The sequence below is a fragment of the Mercenaria mercenaria genome, chromosome 6 (assembly GCF_021730395.1).
Source record: "Mercenaria mercenaria strain notata chromosome 6, MADL_Memer_1, whole genome shotgun sequence".
NCBI lineage: Eukaryota > Metazoa > Mollusca > Bivalvia > Venerida > Veneridae > Mercenaria > Mercenaria mercenaria.
Genome location: NC_069366.1, coordinates 22097246 through 22114262, shown reverse-complemented (window position 1 = coordinate 22114262; position 17017 = coordinate 22097246).

Here is a 17017-nt window from a genome sequence, read left to right as displayed (position 1 = left end):
AATTTCAGCTGACCTACTGGCCCTAATTGGTGTTGTTATTGTTTTTGTCTGCACTTGCCAGAGCGAGGCTCCAGTGGGGAAAGACCCCTGGTGTCAAATTATGTAGGGAATAACTAAGTTTTGTGAAATAGTAACAAAGAATTGTTAAATTTTCTGCTTTATTTTCACGAAGAGCATGAAATTGCCGTGTGTGCGAAACCGCGTACAGTCCGACACCGGGAACACTGACTCTTCAGTTACAAATAGCCACAACTCATTCATCCATAAGCGAGGTACGCAACGGGGGAAGAAGTTTACTTTCGATTTCTCTAGCGGTGGTAAAGTACTAAACACTTTAAATTAGAATATATCATTTTAGTTTAGGGGAACAAAACTACTAAATATGTTCCATTTAATACGTGACTTCTGATAATCAATGTCATTTAAGACTTAATAAATGGTTTATCTTCTCAGCGCGCACCTGTTCCGTGTCCCGATTACATAGAATCGAGGTCAAAAGCCATGTCATTCAGCTAACGCCGAAAAATGACCACCAAAGAAGAATAAATAGGAGTAAAAAGTAAAAACGATATAAGAAGAAATATCCAAAAAGGTAACTTGGAAAGTCTTTTTCGTGGAAATGGTTTAGCATAGCATAAGTATTGCATTTTTTTTTTCTGAGGAAAAAAAAACGTTGCAATCAAATGAGGTTTTAAATGATCAGAACAGACCTTCTGTAAAACATCCATCTCAAAATAGGCCGTTTACAAATTAAAAACATTTACTATATTATTTGAGAAAACCAGATTCCGAGAATCTACTACAATTTTCAAGTCATTAGCCGGTTTCCTTATATGTACATCCATAAAAGCCGTTCGAATACTTTGATTAAGATCTCTACCAGAAGAGGAGGTTAAAAATGTAAGCTTTTGAGTTTTTCTTTTACGAAGTAAGGCCAGTTATTATATCTTTCATTTCTTTTGTATAAAGCCAATTGAAATATTTTTTTTCTTCAATCTATCATAAGACAACGACTCGGCGAGTGGTTGCAAATCTCTTCCAATGCTCTATTATTATTTGGTTGCCAACCGATTTCGCCAGCACCAGAGGTGCTAGGTGTATATATTCCTAAGCCAAGGAAAAATCTCATTGCCTTGCTGTATATTGCGTTTATACAAGAACCTGACTTTGTCACCAGACTGCAGCTTCGTATAACAAAACAGGAACAACCAAAGAATTGTATGATTTTGTATAAATGACATACAGAAAGGCGCCATTACTTTAACATCTATCAAGAAGTCCATAGGCAAGACCTGCGCTTTGACAGACAAAGTTAGCTGTTGTATTGTAATCAAGATGTTCTTTAATAACAATACTTATTTATACATAACTGTAAACACAGGCGAAGTATTTTGACCATCATTTAATAAAGTCAGACCTGCTTATTTATTATTTATACAGCTAACAGAATTTGGTAGAAAATACACAACATTACCTTTTCTATTATTTACATGCATTTTCTTATGTACAAGAATCATTTAGCTTTTATATCATTTGCTTTAAGTCGACCTGATTTATATCTGCAATCGAACAACATCATCTGCATATAAGATAATACTAATGATTTCAGTTTTCATACAAAACACTTGTGTAACTGTTTAAGACACTTGAAATCATTTAAAAAGACGATCAAGTGTCCACAGCCTTCTTTATATCAAAGTTGTCTGTGTTACGGTCTCAAAAAAAAGCACCAGTAAAAGTGTTTGTGAATCCATTTTAGAAAAGTTCAGAAATATCATTATTTAGTAAGTATTAAACATATTCAAGCATCAATTTTATTAGAAATAATGGCCCATGCAAGTTTAACCTGCATAGGAAAGGCATGTTTCTTAACTGAATAATTACCTTTTTTCCGACATTTTTCAAAAATTTCCGAAACTTATCCGTCATTACTATTAAGACTATTCAACACAGTTTAATATTTCTGTGCTTTTGGCCAATAAAACCTTTACAACATTCAACTTTCTTATCAAATTCTTTCCATTGACTACATAAACAGATTTGAGTTTACTTTTATGTGCTGAAATTTGGCATCTGAGAAGTTTTGTTCCGATAGATATGAATTCAATCATGATTTATTGTCGGGGTTTTTTTCTTGTCCTTTTATCAAATGAGAATACATCCTTGAAATTCAATCTGTTATACTTTTCTATTTTTCACAATTCTACTTCAGTTATCGTATGCTATGTCAAGGTCGGTTGTACTCTCAACCCTTTCTCTAACACAAAGATAACTGTATAAATATCTACAATACACTCACTGATAACAGAATCACGTATTACTTTATAATGGAGATTTTCGTGACTAACAAATCAGAAGTCTAAAACATAGAAACTTTTTACATATCATTTGTATACAATAACGCCCATTTAAAATACACATAATACAATCATCAAGAAATTGAACAAAACGATATGCACGTGTATTTTGATTTCAAACAGTACATTTTGAGGAGTTATATTGTCAACTCAAGCCATATAATCATCAGTATCCCAAGCTTTTCAAGTCACTACAGTGAGGAGTTATATTGTCAACTCAAGCCATGTAATCATCAGTATCCCAGGCTTTTTCAAGTCACTACAGTGAGGAGTTATATTGTCAACTCCAGCCATATTATCATCAGTATCCCAGGCTTTTTCAAGTCACTACAGACGAAAACAATTATTTCGTTCTGGTGCCCTGAGTAATAAATAACTAATTTTAACTTTCTAGGAAGCCAAAACAGTTTTTACGGCTGACTAGGTCACTATTTGCTGTCAATCGATGATTGTCTTTTTGAGAGGTTCGTTTTTTTCTATTTATGGAAGAAACGCTGCTTTTTCGTGAGGAGAAATGTTTTTAAAGTTCCATGCATTTTAACAGAAATAATTCTTGAAAATAATATTTACCTGTGTAATCATAACTGAATTGATGTTCATCTTAATATGATAATACAATTTCTACAGTAATGTAACCAGTCGTATGATGTCAATGTTTAGCGAGATAATACAATAATAATTGGTCTTGGAACCATCTTTACTACAACAACAAATGTTTTAACAACCTGTCGGTATCTATCTGCGGTGGCCGTAGCGACCAGACTTGTACGATTTACGTTCTCCTGTTTGATCTACATTTTCTATCATCAAATCCTGAAAAAGAATTATGTCTGACTTTTCTTATAGTATGAATTATCACGATTTCCGTTGTTTCCTGAAAAAGAAATATGTCTGTCATTTTCTTCGTGGTAAATAGAATCCCTGTTTCTGTTGTGATTTAAAAAGGAGTTATACATGTATGTATCGTTTTACTTGTGACTATTACTTATTTTTTGTCTCTGCCATCTATTATCAATGTTGATGTTGCTCCTTCTAGAGCTAGAGCTTGCAACTTGAGTTTCCGTGTATTGACACACTACATCCAATTTATCTTATAAATGTTATAATGGTTGTTTCGGAATAATTACATAGCACTCTGTCTTGAAAGTTGGGGTCTTTATAAAAGAATACAATTTTGAACTGCTGGTTAGATTTAATTTTCGCTTTAGCAGCAGAAAGTTTGTTCTTGTTCTTCCTAGGATTGAAGTTCACCAATAACAACCCAGGTACTTCTGGATGTTCAGAGCTTTTATGAACTGTATCCATCACTCAAATGTCCGTCTTTGATAAGTCTATTTAGTCCAAGTTTAATTATATTTTACTTCAGCAATTCATGAAATATTTACAAAAAAAAAGATGTTAAGGAATTGGACGGTTGTCCTCTCTTTGAATACTCCCACATTTCTCATGGAATGCCATTCAAGAAGATATTTGATACTGATTTTAATATTTAGTGGACAAGTAATAATGATACACAAAATTAGATATAGAGTATAATAGGGTTATTATAACAGTAGCTCGATCTGGGATGCTGTATTCGGCTCGAGTGGATTTTGCCAGATTGGATCTCACGAGGCGCGCAAACGCCGAGTGTGATCCGACCTTGCAAAATCCACGAATCCCAGATCTAGCTACTGTTATAATGATCCTTTTATTACGCCTCTACCTTTTTGTTTGTTATTTTGTTTTTGAACGAAATCTTCAATGTTTATCGATATTAAGATGGAACTAAGTGAAGTTTTATGTGCGCTATGTATAGAACTGTGTCAGGTCATGCATATTAATGAAAGTAGTCCGGCAACATACAATACGGAAGGTACAATACGGAATTTAAAAGGTACAACACGGATTTTTTTTCTGCCAGTTCATATTTAATTGTGAAATTCAAGCCGATTTTTTACAGAATTTATAAAGGTATATAATAAAAAATACTACAACACGTGAGAAACAAAGAAAAGATGAAGGGTTGAAAGTTTATACAATTAACCAAATTTTAACATTGGGACAAACCATATCATATCTACATGTATGATATCTATATTTATTATGTACGTAGAATAAAGAAGTCGTGCGGTGCAGATAAAAGTTCAGTATCTCTGCTGTTTTTATCACTGCAGAGAACATCTTACGTGTTAAAGCGTAGTGCGCTGTGAAAAAGTGGTGCGCACATTTTTCGCAACATCATGGTTGTTCTTGATGAACTGTTTAATTATCAGTACTCTTAATTTGACATCTGGAAGCAATTTATTTGCCTCCTTTCGTTGTATCTTAAAATTGTTTATGTGATGTAATTGCAGCTGTGCTTAAATCGGCAATGTGAGTCCATTCAGAGAACGGCTGGCTCAGAAATGATGTTGCCAGTTAAGTGCAGATTATGTTCTTTCAGCTCAAATAATTAATTTGCAGTCACGGAAATATTCGACGCTTAGAATTAACTAAATGATTATAGAGACCCATTAGCTCTTACCATGTTAAGATTTGATTAAAGTGTCAACAATCGATTATAGTTTTGATGAAATGTACTTAGTTCTTTTTAATCTTTTAATGGTCATAAAGTAATTATGAAATGTTAAGCCTCAAACAAAATGGTATCAACAAAACTTCAGCGCATAGGCAAATTCTAGCTCTTTAAATGGGAAAAACGTTAGTCTTTTTATTTATTTATTTATTTATTTATTTATTAACTCTTTATCAAACTTTTGATTTACTTCCAAATTCATAATTATCACCGAGATTAGTTGAAAAACAAAGTAGCAAGAATGGCAAAAATCTTACCTTTTAACCAAAATTTGCATTTTTTATTTGACCTTTGGCCTTGTGCTGTCAACTTACTATGACCTTAAGGAAGCGACAGTCCCCTGAAATTTTCCCAGTTTTCATAAAGTATATATTGAACATGGCTGTCCGACATTAACAAAGAATACATTAAAGGCAATTTCTAGGCATCTGGCAGACTAATATAATCGCTTATTGTAATGACACTCTAATTCTCATCTTTTATAATTGGATGATTTTTTCGTAACATGTGGAGGACATTTAAAACTCCATAAATTCCATTATTGGTGGTTAATCAACTATTAAAAGAGGTGTTCGATTAAAAAACTTTACATTACATTATCAACGTAACTACGGGTGCATTTTTTGTTGAATTGTAAGCGAGGTGTATGTAATCTGCTTTCTTACTTTACTGCATAAGTCGAGGACATGAAATACTCTTCAGAAAATATTACCATGTGGTTCGTAGATACATGTCTATATGTTCAGTGATAACTTGGAGACATATTTTGATATTATACACCCTTCGAGCTACACACGCAGGTATACAACATTTGATAATGACTAAAATAATATTGACCTGGGTCCGTATTCATAAAGCTACTAAGGAGAAAACTTGCCTGAAAGCAATACTGATATCGGACTACTCTCTGGTCAGTATTACTTTCAGGATGGTCTTATTGTCACACAATGACAATTGTCAAGCAGGCCAGCTTTCAGTTAATCTATCATTGTGTTTATTTTATCGGATATTGGTTTGGATAGAAAACTCAAATACTTCTTAGAAATACTAATCATTTTGTTAACATATTTAGGTCATTGTTGACATTTACTACTCCAGTAAAATTCATAATGGCGGAAAGTGTTATCCATTAAGTTCTGACCTAAATGACGTTGTTTACTATTATAACCGGTCAAATATTGCGAACTTCTCAACAAAAATTGATTTGGTTGACCTTAATTATTTTGTTATTGTTTTCGATGGAACTTTCATTAATTGTTCAAAATTTACTTTGTTACCTGTTCAGCACATTGTTGTTGTTTAAAACTTTAGCGAAGTGAATCACAGTCGAATGATTTATCTATTAGATTTGACCTTATTTATTTTGTTTGTTTCCGCACCAGTCATTTATTTACGAAAATACCTAAAGGTGATTGATTATACATCTGTTGTTTACGGTTATATGAGTACATGATGGGCGTTTTGATTGGCATGTTTTTGAAATTGCTATGAATATTTTGAAATACTTATAAACATATTTTTGCGATTCAGTTCTTGAAAAAGGTATAAAAATGCTTAGAAAGAAGGACTAAATCAAAGAGATCAAAAAAGGACTGAATTAAGAAGAGAGAGACGGAATTAGGAGGATAGAATTAGAGGAAAGGAAATGTTTAACAGAAGTGGAATCGGATAATTGATCAATACGAGATCGGGTTAGAGACAGAGAGTTAAGAAATATGGAAGATTTTGAAAGGGTTAGATTTATGTAACATAGAACTTTTCGACTTAGAAGTATAATTTATTTAAAAGTTTGGCGTGGGACAAAAACGGTTAATGAAGCTGATGTATTTATACCTGGATCGATTCTTAGTATAGTTCATTTTGTAAATAAATCATTGTTTGTTAAAAAGACTGCTGACTTTCTTTATCTATGAAACCTAAATAGAGGCCAGTGGTGCTACATTATCAACGTATACTTACCTCAACGGAAGTCTGTAATTGTCTATACTGTTGTAGGTATGAATATTTTATACATGTCTAACATAACTGAACGAATTCTAAAACATCATCAGTCTTATGGAACTAATTAAGGGATACTAAAAAGGGTACCCATTACGAGATATTCGTGAACTAAAATAAGCTAAAAACATTGTATCCTATATCTAAACCGTGGAATAGAAATTTAAATAAAGATAAATCGGAGGAGGAACGAAACACATATTTTTTCATATATTGCCTTTGTCCCGTAATAAATGGTTATGTCCAGTTGCAGTTTAAACAGATTATTCATATGAGCCGCGCCATGAGAAAACCAACATAGTGGCTTTGCGCAGACTGGTCAGGATCCATGCTGTTCGCTTTCAAAGCCTATTGCTATTAGAGAAACTGTTAGCGAACAGCATGGATCCTGACCAGACTGCGCGAATGCGCAGGCTGGTCTGGATCCATGCTGGTCGCAAAGCCACTATGTTGGTTTTCTCATGGCGCGGCTCATATACTGAATTCATTTAATTTTGCTTTTGCTGTATAGTATAAAGTTTGCAAAACCCAATTAAAATGTGATACTAAAGAAACTAACGAGACTGTTCACGCTCTCGCGCAAAAAATTCTTGTGCAGGTATACAATATATAAAAGTTCAGTTGTCCTCCAACTCCTAGCCTTTCCGTGTTAAAACATATCTTCAAGTAGGAACACATATACACAAACACGAATGCATGCACGCACACACACACACAAACACAGAGTAAAAGTTATTGAGTAGGTATACAAATTACAATATATAAAAGTTCAAAAGTCCTTCAATTGCTAGCACTTCGGGCAGTTACATAGTGAATAACAGGTTACTATCTTTTGATATAAATGTTACCAGGCCGAGGCTGATATGGGCTGGAAGGGTTTACCTGAAAGCAATTTGTGTGCTTCCTATCATTATATAATAAGGCTCACACGTGTTGTACTTTTATATGGCAACTGAAGCTGTGACTAAATAGGCAATAGGATCCATATATGGAATGGCTAAAATGATAGAGCAAAGACTATAACGTTACATCGAGTCAGATGAATAATTTACCCTAATGGAGTTATTTAATTGTTGGAAATAGCATCCCATTAGCTATTATCAAATTAATGCTCACGGTGTCATATTCACTATATAAACTTCTAACATAAGGGGAATGGCTAATATTTCATCACCTCAGTGCAAAAAGAAAGATTATTAACTGCATTCAGAAAAAGAAAAACATTTATGCACTTATTGTGCTGAGATTATGTCAAAATAGTACAGTCAAATTAGAGACGAGAACATTCGAAACACTGGATTAGACAAAGTACACTTGACTTGTTCAGCAAAAGCCTTGTATCAATAAAAAGTCACTTCGAGGACTTCTGTTGAACAACCGACCATTTAGGTATATTACTCTACGAAACAAGTGTCAGTATACTGATAAAAACATTGAATTCCGGAAAAGGACTGACTGCATAAAGGGACCACACTTTCGGACAGTTAAACGCCTTTAAAAACTCACCATTTTCAAAGAACTGGGCAAGAACTGTTACGTATGTTAGTTTTGATGCATTTGCAATAGTGTACAACTGTTGAAATTTCACATAACTAGGTGGAACACAGTTTTCAGCAATTGTTTATTTTTATTTCTTTACAAATGGCATTCATTTTCAAAGGGGGACAACTTTTTCAGAATATTTTAAGTATCCGTCGTACGGGACAATACCGCAGAACATGTAATGATCAGGTAAAATATTGGTAAAGATGTTGTTCGTTTATCAAATATTTCTGTGTTTTGATTATATACTCCTAAACCTTAAAGAACATAGCAGTGAAATTAACTTTAAATCAGACAGGCAGTTTCAAAAAAGAAGATTTTCAAAGATTACCATATGGCTATATAGAAAACCTAGCCCCGCCCTGGCGGTCATGTTTTTACCGAAATACAATGATTTAAAGAAATTCGATAGTAGGTCACCAAAAGAACATTTCTATAGAAGTATTTTAGAATCGGGCGGGCGGATTCTGAGGAGATGATTTTTGAATTTGAAGTCTTACCTTTCGGTTGCAATAGCAAACATATGAGATGCCTTTATCAAAAGAGTGTATAATATGGACGGACGACTGACATCCAACGATCCTAAAACTCACCATTTATATCAGACACCGATCAAACGAATGAATGGTTAACAACTGAGCTCACTATATGATTTATATGCTTAAACGAAGAAAGAAAAAATGCATATTTTTAAGGAGCAGAGCCTTTCACCAGTTTGGACCTTATATGCCTGCATATTTGATTAGGTTCAAAATTCTTATTGTTGTGTAAGTCAAACATAAGGGGAGCAGAGTTCAACTTATTGCTCTTGTTTTAATATTGTTATACCATTCCGTTACAGAATAATTAAAATCAACTTAATACCTCTAAATTAAGAATGGCCACTTTTCAAGATGTCAAAGATTTGGACACTTGGTACCGCTTGCAACTGTCATATACAGAAAATAAACGCATATATAAACGGATGCTTCTTTCTACATACATCCATCCAAAAATGTGTAGACAAATTTGTAAAATGCATCTCATTTGCATGACAATACTTTTTATCTCAAACGAAATCCAACTGTTTATCAGGGAGCGAAGCGAAAAGTCGTAATACAGCAGTATGTAAAATAACTTAACCACGGAACAAAAACACACAAAACAGTGGAAAGAGGAATTTGAAAGAAAATGCGTAGCTAAATGACACATTTGCGAGATCACTGAGAAAAAAAAAAGCTGCTAATATTCACTCTCTTTACATCAAGATCTCACTCTGTGTTTCGTTATTTAAACTCTTTGAAATCTCGATCTTTCGCCCCGCGACCAAATCGGGATTAAGAACTTCATCAGGAAATGGTGCGGAGCTAAAACAGGCTGAACATTCGGGCAAACATTTCTAACTAGCATTTCCTTTACATTGTGATTTTGATTCGTGTCATCGCCGGTTGAATAAAAAATCTCGACTACCCGCACCGCATCTCCGTGGAGAAATGCTGGTTAGATTTATTGAACGCAGTTACATAACTTAAATATCGTTACGGGGGAAAATAGAACTAACCCTAAAACAAAAACAAAAAATAGTTTGACTTTTTGTCCATGTTGTAAATTTATGGGAATACATGTTGTCATAGGTAATGGCTTTATGTAACTTGAATCTAACGCATTAAATCTTTTATCTCCAAAAAAAGGATGTCAGTAATGCGAAAGCAATTGTTTTAAATGTGAAAACGACTCTCTGGTGATTTAGAAAGCATTAACATAAATTTCATTGAGGTGAAATTAATAGTTTGTTTTATGAGATTGCTTTCTGAGCTCGAAATAGTCACAGTTTTTCCCTGTCGCTGATATCTTAATTGCATGAAAGTTGCTACAGAAATTGATAGCGATGAAAGTAAACTTGGTGCATCTCACGTAGCTAGATGTTATTTTCCGTAGCTTTACCATGGGACTTGGGCAATAGCTCAAAGTTTTGATTGTTGGTTTAGATAAATATAGTAGGATCCATGTTTGTACGTTTCGTGACTCCTACTTTATGTTTAAAAGATCTATCCGTGCAGTGTGTCAACCATTATGCAGAAACAGAATGAATTTCAAGTTCTTGGCGATACATATGTATAGCAGTAGGCACGGTCGGATTTAGACGATGTGAATTCGGTACCTGTCACCGGCTTAAATGATTAGCAATGTAAAGTGTCGCCTTCGAAATTTGCTTAGAAGTGACCTATACTGATCAAAGATTCACCCTATTATTTTGGCAATGGAATAATATTTTCTCAAAATTTAGACCCAGAAACGCACCAGAGACCACCATTTCATACCTGTATTTCAAAAATTACCAGGGGAGACCCCCTAACCCCCTTAACATGTACAGAGCCCCCCTCCAATACTTACCCGCTCTCGGCACTATGCGCCTTGGCGTTGACGTCTTCGCTCTAGACTAGCGCCCCCCCCCCCCCCCCCCCGCCCCCCCACCCTCTCCCCGTCAAATAGTTCTAGAATCGGGCCTGGTACCAGTATCACATGTCGTCTGTTGTCAAATGCCTTTCTGGTATCTGTATTAAGGAGAAATCCACAATTTATGTGTGTGAAAAAAACGTGATGCTAGTTAAAGTTCAAGAACCACGGTTATATCTACTTACCAAAGGCATATATACGGCTCACATTATATAAGTAGAATATTATCAAAGATGGTGATAAATAGTGACATTATGCCATAACGTCACCATTTTTTTTTGCTTTGCCTCCTTACATATTACGAAACAGTCTAAACCTATTGTGCTGTTAAACTAGTAACTATCTGATTTTGCATTTACTATTCATTCGTGAATTGTTCATATGGTATTATATTCGCCGTTACCACAGCAACATAAAACGATTATCAACTTGATGACGTAAACCACGATGTGAACGACATCATTAGAGGCCTAATGTTGCGAAAGAAACCATGGTTTAGCCGGGTAGTTGGGAACAAGTCATTGAACACCTATTTTTCTCGTTGGGCGGTCAAACAGATATAAATTAAAGTTCTTTTTGCTTAATTTACATTGTGGATGTATCTTTGTCATTTCGGTACAAAAAAATGAGGAAAAGATTGTAACTGGTGATGTAAAACTCAATCTGAGTAGGAGTAGTAATACCAGGTCACAGAATAAACCCTAGACTAGCTCCTAGACTATAATATTTTTTTTTTTAATTTTTATGATTTAATGTAATGAACTGAGCCAGTCTATATCGTATGTCCAATATCATGATAATTTTAACATCATTCCTCTTAGAAAATCTCTAGAATAGACTGGCTTTTGTCTCTATGAACACAAAAAAAAAATCAGAAATATCTTAATTATCAGTCTAGTGGCTAGTCTAAATAAACCCCTACATTTGGTTTAGGTCTGAAATTTTTTTGCATCGCAAACGTCCTTTTATATTTTATTATTTAGTTGCATTAAAGTTATTTATGGTCAATTGTATCAAAGTGAAGTACCTTTTCAAGTTCCTCCATCAGAAGTGCATGACCACAAATGACTAACAGATTTGGGTATAAGAAAAGTTAGAAACACAACTGTAACTACTTTCCACAAGCCTACTCGTCCGCCGTTGATAGGAATGTAATCTCTTCAAAAGCATCAAGCTTAGTTTACAAAAAAAAATCTAGCTCCAAGATTCAGTGGCTGCAGTAATAAGTACATTGTGTAAGAGCATCACAGAAAGTGACTTCTTAACTGGCCGCAAAACACAATTGATAAGATCGCCAAGGATATACCACTTAGATCAACAGCGTGGTCATTCTTTGTCAATCACCGCTATTTGTTTATATCATTCCCCGCCATTTATTGATATCATCCCACAATTTATTAATATCATCCCTCGCCATTTATTGATATCATCTCCCACCATTTATTGATATCATCTCCCGCCATTTATTGATATCCTCTTCCACTGTTTATTGATAGCATCCCCGCCATTTATTGATATTCCGCCGCCATTTATTGATATCATCTCCCGCCATTTATTGGTATCATCACCCTCCATTTATTGATATCATCCCCCGCCAGTTATTGAAATCCTCCTCCGCCGTTATTTGAAATCATCCCCAGCTATTTATTGATATTATTCCACGCCGTTGATTGATATTCTCCTCCACCAATTATTGATATCATCCCCCGCCATTTATTGATTTCATCCTCCACCGTTAATTGAACTCATTTTCTGCCATTATATTGATATTATCCTCGCTATGTGTTGACATCATTCCCACTATATATGGATATCATCCCCAGCTATTTATTGATATTATTCCACGCCGTTGATTGATATTCTCCTCCACCAATTATTGATATCATCCCCCGCCATTTATTGATTTCATCCTCCACCGTTAATTGAACTCATTTTCTGCCATTATATTGATATTATCCTCGCTATGTGTTGTCATCATTCCCACTATATATGGATATCATCCCCGCCATTTATTGAAATCATCCCTCGCCATTCATTGGCATCATCCTCCGCCGTTTATATTTAAATCATCCTCTACCAATTATTGATATCATCATCTTTGTTTAATATCATGCCCATCATTTATTGATATCATCCCCGCAATTTATTGATATCATTCCCCGCCATTTTGTTGGTAAAACATCGTGGTTTACGTCAACAAGGTGATAATCGTTCTATGTTGCTGTGGTAACGGCGAATATAATATCATATGAACAATTCACGCATTTATCAAAATCATCCTATGTCATTTATTAATATCATCCCCTGCCATTTATTGATGTCATCCTCCCTATGTGTTGATATCATCCCTCCCATGTATTGATATCAATTTATTCATTTCATCACCGCCATTTCTGGCATCATTCTCCTCTGTTTATTGAAATCATCCTCATCTATAAACTGTTATCTGCATTACATAGGCAAATATATAATATTTTCACGACCTTACTAGATCTACCAGATTTAATCTCGATTAATCCATGGCTGTTCCTTTTGTACCGATTAATTGACTTGGAAAATCTTGACGATTCTCAGCACTACAAATACTTCAATCAATTCAATTATCTCTAGAGTCAAATTTTACGTTCATGTGTTTAAACCGATTTTTTCAAAAAATGCGTAATTACTAATTTGCAAACTGCATTCACTGAAAATCAGCTTTTCTTTCTCCAAGTTTTAATTCCTCTCTCTGTCGTATTTTTCTCTGCCAATTTCTACTCTGTAATCCATTTTTTATGTGATCACAAATTGTAACTTGCATAACACACTTTACAAACAGCAAACATATAAAGTTACAATTTTAAAAATAAAACTAAGAAAGATGTAATAATAATACAAAAAAAAATATCTGAAAGACAGAAATTAGCATTTAGAAGGGTACAAGTAATATAATATTGGAACACTGTTTACTCTTAAATGGTCTAACTTTTAGTCGCAGACATTTGCCTGTATGGGTAAGAGACTGGAACGTATCAAAACTCGATCAAAAAGAAAGTGTCTACATTTACAGAAATTCACTTTAAATCACCATATTCTACCTCCATTTATGACATGTATGCCCTGACCTCTAAGGCTAGTAAGGTATTAGAGCGTATTCTCAAACGGTAGCCAGGACACATATTGACAGGACCATATATATGTCATAGTATAGGTATATGGCGTAGTCATAGAGATTAAAACAGGGTTTGATATCTTTCAAACATAATCAAAATACTGGTAGTCACATCTTCTACGTTCGAACACTACGTTCTATGGCATGACCTGATCACTAGAACTAACTCAGGTACTTGAGCATCATCTCAAACGGTTGAAATCACCTATACCTATACGACTATGCATCAGATATATATATTGGTCTACATGATCAAAATATTTTCTACGTCCGAACACAACCCTGTAACCAGCTAACTAAATATTACGTATGAGTACACGGCCGTGTACAGCACATGTATGCAGCTAGTCACGGGGCTAGAACCGGAGTAAAACATTTCAGACATTGTCAAAAATAACAAAATATCATGTCGTGACTAGTCGACGTCTTCTTCCATTTTTATTTTATTTTATATGCACACGATGTTGCTCATTGCAGAGTTGGAGCGGTCTTCTGCGCATGTCCGGAAGTGATTAGCAGTTGGAGCGCACGGCAAAAATACGCAAATAATTGCATGTCCGCACGCTTTTAGTATATAATACACATACTATACTGACTAAAGGTTAGGGTTAGTATTACCATGGTTACAAAATATATACATTAAAGATACTTATCATTCAAATTGCTTGAATCCGGTATATACAGGAGTCTGTAATTTACACAGGTGCTCCAGGTCTGCCGTGAGTCACAGTCAAATCATGACGTCACGATGGCACGGTATCACAAAGAAGTGCTAAGATACGATGTCGTCTTGTCACCATCGTAACTCCAAATATTTATTTCTTTAACATTTTTTTTCCTTATAATACTCATAGAATTAATCGTCTTTAAATAAATAAAATATGTAGTATGTGACTATCGTGCGTCTTAAAAGAAAAACACTAGGGTTCACACTAGGAAAATCCTCCATTTTGAAAGAAAATGAAACAAGCAAAACAAATACACCTTGTCCATAAAACTATATTCAAGAGGACAACAAAATTCTAATCAGAAATCCCGTTTTAATTCAAAAAAAGAATTCATGACAAATTCTTAAACAAAATTTCGGAATTACACTGTCATAACCCACACTCTAGTATTTGCACATTTCGCAAACCGGAGACATTCCTATATCAAGAGCATGCAGGTAACAATTGTCAGAAGATCGTCTTGTAGGTAACATATTCTGCGTAAGAAAGGTATTTAACTGTTTTGTATGTATATGGTGTCAGCTTGTCGGAAATGACGACTACATTACTCCTCCCTGTTGTTGTTACACTTGTACCGTAACTAGACCTCAGTCTAGATCAAAATACGTTTACCTATAAAAGTAAATTTGTCGCCAATTCTGGCGACGTACTGATGGCAATACCTAAAATTTAAAGAATAAACGAAAATTGTGACACTTGTGGCATAGTCAAAGTCGAATACTGTGTAGCAATAAGGATTGAAACATTATAAACAATGATAATTTCCAAAGAAAAGCAATCTCCGTTCACTGGGTACATTTTGACCAATTATACTTACAAGTGAGGAAAACAAGATTTTAAGTAAGATATCGTCAAATATAGTAGTTTTATTTCAGCATTGTGATTCCTTTTGATGATGTTTTGATCATATGCATTACGCATGTAGAATTAGTCGTTCTTTCATTTACGAAGAAAATATAAGCCAGAGCAAGAATTGTTTATAGGCAGGCTGAATTTTTTTTAGATTTTATGACAAAATGGGAAAAAGTAAAGAAAACGAAACCACTGACCGTAATCGGGCGCAAATCGTTCACCGGTAAGGTAGTCCAGCTCGTGGCATAATTATGGTAGGGCGACAATTAAGCCATTAATTTTTAACAAGGCAAGTTATATACCAAAATGTTTGTAAAGGTCTGAAGTTTATTGGCATAAGGTAGCAGGGTACACTTTGATGTGAAAATTTTGGGCACGGATGGTCTTACATGTAGCGAGTCGCAATATTGCACTTCCCTTATGAGCAGAATCAAGGTGGCCATTTTATAAATTGCGTGCATGTTTTGTGCTTTTAATTAATGGCATGATCAGGATTCTCATACAAGAATAAAGGGAGTTACCAAAACGAAAGGTTTACACCATCCATGATGCATGCCAAAATCATCAAGGACATCGGACATTATGCTAGGGATTTTGCCCTAAGTTCAATGCTATTTCTTGACTTAATAGCTGATAGTTTTATATAACAGCTTCAAATACTGATAAATAAGTTATATTCCTATCAAACTGTCACAAAAAATAGTTTTATTTTATATTCGTTTTCTCGAAATTCGAACAGTTTGTAACTAAGGGTCATATTTTTGAAAAATTTTAAATGTGTATTTTTAGTTAAAATAAGCATTGGTATTTAAGGTATGTCTACTATGAAATATTTTAACACAATAAATAAACTGATACCATGCAGATCATCAGTTTTATTGACATTTTTGAAAATAAACGAAACGGAAAAAATAAAAGTGGAACAAAACATTTGGTCCCTAACTGTACTTCAGTTATTTCCACCCGAGTGCCCATGATAACACTGATGCATTGATCATATCCTATTGTTTGTTTTCTATACATCTATTGACCGGGCATAATGTGGAGGATTATTATTGCAGTGGTGTAGCTGGTCATACATTGGCGTAGTTGGCCTTTTTCAGTTGAAACGGAGGGGTGCAGGAGACTGCCTATTCCAATGCGGGATCAGGGATGCCTTACTTTTAGCATTTTATATCAGTGGAACTTCACTAGCTAGTATCAACATTTATATAGATATTCTTGGGGTGATTTTGTTAGTTCTTTGAGGACCTTACTAGTATTTCGGTTGGCTTCGAAATAAGTTTCAGACGTGTGAGCGAATTGATGTTAATTCTGGGGTGTCAGTGTGTATTAGTTCTATGGGTGTCAGTGTAAGTTCTGGAAGCAAATAGGTTAGTTAATGAGATGATGTTTG